The 5,247-nt window shown below is 37.4% G+C and overlaps 1 long non-coding RNA gene across 1 annotated transcript; it reads left to right on the forward strand.

The window, feature by feature from the left end:
• Positions 1 to 1,352: 1,352 nt before the first annotated feature.
• On the forward strand, positions 1,353 to 3,417 carry LOC138161193 (uncharacterized). The gene is made up of 2 exons (XR_011168309.1): positions 1,353 to 1,657; positions 3,216 to 3,417. It is a non-coding gene; the product is annotated as an uncharacterized lncRNA (long non-coding RNA).
• Positions 3,418 to 5,247: the final 1,830 nt, after the last annotated feature.

The raw sequence follows: 5,247 nt of genomic DNA on the forward strand, positions 1-5,247 counted from the left end.
AGAGAGAGAGAGAGAGAGAGAGAGAGAGAGAGAGAGAGAGAAATTGTGAGAATTAGGAAGAAAACCTAGAATAATGAAGGGATTCTAAATCTGGGGTTCATGGATCCCTAAGTAGTCTTTGCATGCTTTTCAGGAGGCCTTGAACTTAAAATGGGGAAATATGCCTCTTTATTTTCACTAACCTTTGTTTTACTTTGTAATCCTTAATCCTATGTATTTTATTACATTGAAAAACATTATTCCAAGAAGGGGTCCCTAGGCTTCACTAGACTGCCAAGGGGGGGGGGGGCATGACAAAAAAGGTTGAAAAGTCTTGAAATAGAGAAACAAGATGTTATAATCAGTTAACACCTTTTCCTGGGGCCTTTCAATCAATTTTAGTTAATCAGACATTTGGCTTTCTGTTCATCTGGATTTAGCAGTAATTGGTTTAAAAAATAGTGTTATCTTGAAAATTCAAAAGGAATAAGGTAGCAAAGGGTTTTCTTGTTTATATAAATGCTCAGTCCCTCAGCAGCATCTAACACTGACATCATTAAAGAGGTTGCTGATAGAACACAGCACTGGAATCAGTATTTGCTTTGCTAACAGAACTTTGGGTTGGTAGGATCTGTCTGGGGAAAGTGATTAGTCCCTCTCCTGAGTCGAGGTGAGTGCTTGCCACCTAAAGGTTCAGCAAAGCTGCATATACACTATTCCCCACTGTTTTAATTTTCTCAAACTTAAAATTATAAGGACCCAAGGGTTTACACAAATTGAAAGGGACTTTGGCAGACTGGAATTTGTTAGGTAATGATCATATTTTTCCTTAATAAATTGTTAATTTTGCAGGACATATTAACATTTAATTCTTTGACATCTATTGTCCTATAGAGCTTTGAAAATATATACATTGAAGAATGTATGTTTACTTTCTTCTATTTTGTACTAAAGAACAGAACTATTCTTTTTTTGTTTGTTTTTGGAGGGTAGAAGGCAAGCAATCGGGGTTAAGTGACTTGCCCAAGGTCACACAACTAGTAAGTGTCAGGTGTCTGAGGTTGGATTTGAACTCAGGTCCTCCTGGCTTTGTTCCACCTAGCTGCCCCAGAACTATTTTATAACTTGCACATATAGTTGTTTGAATCTTGTGTTCCCAATTAGAATATGACCTCAAGGAAGCAGTGGTAGTATCTTTGCCTATCTTTACATCCCCCTCATTTGGCACAATGCCTAGCACATGCTGTTTTGCTGTGTCTGCCTTTTCATGACTCTATGGGTGTAATAAGAATGTAAATTTTAAAGATCTTCCCTGCCCCTAGGCTAAAGTGCACCTGGAGCCTGGGGTGGGAGGCTTGTTTTTCAGTAGATACTTCTTGATTGGCCAGTGAGTCAATAAGGTTGTTACATTCTCTGAGCCAGGAGAAGGCTATATAAGCCCTGATGTGTAGCTTTGTTTTTGGGACTCACTTTGAGAAGTGTTCTGTGATTTGATCTGAATTCTGGGAAGCCGTTGTTGAGAGTCCCCCGGCTTTGAAAAACCCAGAATGTGGAAACCCAGATGTTGACTGGGTATGGATGTAATGGTTGGACAGTTTGGAAATCTGTCTACTTGATGGTTCTGTCTTGATAATTATGCCTGTATATTTCAGGGTGCTGACCTTTTCTCCTGAACAAGGTAAACGATATATGTCTGACTGATTAAAGTAAGCTTGTTAACCCATTTTGAGTTGCTTTCCTTTAACAAAGCAGATCCAAAAACCTGCATGGGCAGCAAACCCTGAGGACGCGCTTGGGGTGCTTGCTGCTACAATGGGCCATACTGTCCATGGGCTTTTCTTGACAAGAACACAGGAGTGGTTTCCCAGACTAGGGACACAGTTAGTAAGTGTCTGAGGCTATATTTAAACTCAGGCCTTCCTGACTTTAAGCTCAGTGGTCTCTCCCCAAGCCACCTAGCTGCCTGGCACAGAGTAAGTACTTATTGAATATTTGTTATCTCAAAGACTGGCTTGACATTGCTTTTCAAACATTATTAATTTTTTTAAGACTCTGAATAGATATTAAATTGTCAATCTAAGACCCTGAACAAAGCTTCAAGGTGTATTCCATTAAAAGTAATTTATATAGTATTTTAAGTTTTGCAAGACCACACACACACACACACACACATAAAATTTCATTTAATACAACAACTCTTTGAGGTAGGTATTATCCTCTCCTTTTTATAATGAGGATAACTTGGAGAGGGTAAGTGACTGGCTGAAAGTCACACAGCAAATGTGAGATAGGCAGGATTCAAATGCAGATCTTTTGACTGGAATACAGGGTTCTCTCCACTCTGTGTGTGTGTGTAAGAGAGAGAAATTGTATATACATATACAAATACTTAATATAGATAAAGAGAACTATTTATATGCTTACATATACACATATACATATGAACATAACACATACAAACTTGCTTCTAAATTTTCACAACTGTTGCGGGCATATTTCAGAATTTCAGGGTATCGTTCTTTATTAAGTTATAGAATTGGAAATGTCAGGATATTAATAGGTTTTAATGTACCAATTATATTCCAGTTAACCTACACCCTCATTGATTCTTTCTAGAGACAAGGTCTTAGAATTCCAGGCCTTGTGCCAGGCTTGGAGGAAAGGCATTAGGACAGGCAGAGATTTTTAGTATCCCTCAAATCACACACTATCCTTAGAGTCTACTCTACTAACACGTACAGTCTACTTCTATCATTATCTTCCTTAGTAGAGCCCAAGACCCCATTAGTGGTTTACTGTTCTCACAATTCCTTAAACCCTTCTGATGGCCTTGTGTGAATATATTTGTCCCTTTTACTGTACTAAATCAACTGTTTCCTTCTGCCTTCCACTGAAGGTAGCCTGGAAAATTCATTCTTTCTACAAAGTAGGTAGGTAACTGGTAACAAAGTCACTAGGTAACTGGCAGCTGAATAGAGATAATAGTTTTTAATTAAACAATTAACATGTGAGTTGCTTCTTATTTTGTTTCTAAGCCTCAGCCAAACTGAATACATGAAGTGAGGATTATGCATTTCTCTTGCTTGTTATAATGTACTGTATCTGAGTTTGTTCTTTCAAGACAATTATACTGACTCTTCAGATCACACCCCTAGGCAAGGTGAGCAAATCAAACAACATATCTGCATATTCAGAAATGCAGTAGGTCTTTTTTTATTTCTCATTTTGCATCTTAGGGAGAGAAGGGGAAGGACAGGAGAAATGAAGAACCATCTGCTGAAAAGAATGAAACCAACTTCAACCTAGTTCTGGACTGGGCTTGCATCTTTCTGAAGTCTTCCCTAGACACTTTGGCCCGTAGAAATTTATGTCTTCTTTCAACTTTTTAAGGACATGCTTCCTTGCCATTCCTTAAATAAAATACTTCATGTCCTGACTCTGGATATTTTCTTTTTTTTTTCTCTTTATTAATTTGTTTACTTTTAGTTTACAAGATTCATTACCAAAATTCCTTGAGTTTCAAATTTCCTCTCCCTCCTCCTTCCCCCTCCATGGCGGCATGCAATCAAATATAGTATCTGCAAATACTTTCACATTAGGCAATAGTCAGGTTATAAAGGAGGATTGTAACAGATAGAATGAAGAATGGGAAAAAGGAAAAACAAAACCAAACAAGAAAAAGAAAAAGGGCAGGTAGTTTGCTTCAATCTGGGTTCAATCTCAGTTCTTTCTCTGGATGTAAACATCTCTCTCCATCGTGAGCCTTTTGGGGTTGACTTATAACCCTGTATTGCTGAGAAGAGTCCAGTTTATCAAAGCTGGTCGTCACACATACATTGTGTCTGTAATTGTGTACAAATTCTTCCTGGCTCTTCTCTTCTCACTCAGCATCAGTTCGTACAAGCCTCTCCAGGTAAATATGAATTCCATCTGCTCCTCGTTTCTTATTGCACAATAGTATTCCATGACATGCATATACCACAATTTGTTCAGCCATTCCTCAATTGATGGGCACCCCCTTGATATCCAATTCTTTGTTTTCACAAAAAGAGCTGCTATAAATATTTTTGTACATATGGGTCTTTTTCCCACTTCTATAATCTCTTTGGATTACAACACTAGAAGTGGTATTGCTGGGTCAAAGGGTATGAAATTATTTATAGCCCTTTGGGCATAGTTACAGATTGCTCTCTAGACAGGTTCTCCAGATCAGTTCACAACTCCACCAGCAATGCATTAATGTTCCAATTTGCCCACATCCTCTCCAGCATTTGTTATTTTCCTGTTTTGTCATCTTAGCCAATCTGACTGGTGAGATGTGGTACCTCGGAGTTGTTTTGATTTGCAATTCTCTAATCAAAAGTGATTTAGAGCATTTTTTCATATGCTTGTAAATATCTTTAATTTCTTCCTCTGTAAATTGACTGTTCATATCCTTTGACCATTTATCAATTGGTATTGGACTTGTATTCTTATAGATTTGACCCAATCCTCTGTATATTTTAGAAATGAGTCCTTTATCACTGACATAGGTTGTAAAAATTCTTTCCCAATTTTCCACTTCCCTCTTAATCTTGATTACATTGGCTTTGTACAGAAGCTTTTCAATTTAATGTACTCAAAATTATCCATGTTGCATTTTATAATGCCCTCTAATTCTTGTTTGGTCATAAAGTATTCCCCTCCACAAATGACAGGTAAACTATTCCTTGCTTTCCCAGATTGCTTAGAGTATCAGCCTTTATACCTAGATCATGAACCCATTTAGACTTGATTTTGCCATATGGTGTTAGATAATGGTCTATGCCCACTTTCTGCCATACTATATTCCAGTTTTCCCAGCAGTTTTGTCAAATAGTGAGATCTTATCCCAAAAAACTGGGGTCATTGGGTTTATCAAACAGTAAATTACTATAGTCATTGACTGCTGAATCTTGTGTACCCATCTATTCCATTGATCCACTACTCTATTCCTCAGCCAGTAACAAGTAGTTTTGCAGACTGCTGCTCTATAGTACATATTAAAATCTGGTACAGCTAGTTCACCATCCCTAGTATTTCTTTTCATTAATTCCCTTGATATTCTGGAGCTTTTGTTCTTCCAAATAAATTTTCTTAGTATTTTTTCTAGCTCTATAAGGTAGTTTTTTGGTAAACTGATTGGTATGGCACTAAACATATTTAATTTAGTTAAAATTGTCATTTTCATTATATTAGCTCAACCCAGCCATGAGCAATTGACGTCTTTCCAATTAGTTAGATCTGACT

Source organism: Petaurus breviceps, unplaced genomic scaffold (assembly GCF_028583685.1).
Source record: "Petaurus breviceps papuanus isolate PSGF00001 unplaced genomic scaffold, PetGlider_PUasm1.0 118, whole genome shotgun sequence".
NCBI lineage: Eukaryota > Metazoa > Chordata > Mammalia > Diprotodontia > Petauridae > Petaurus > Petaurus breviceps.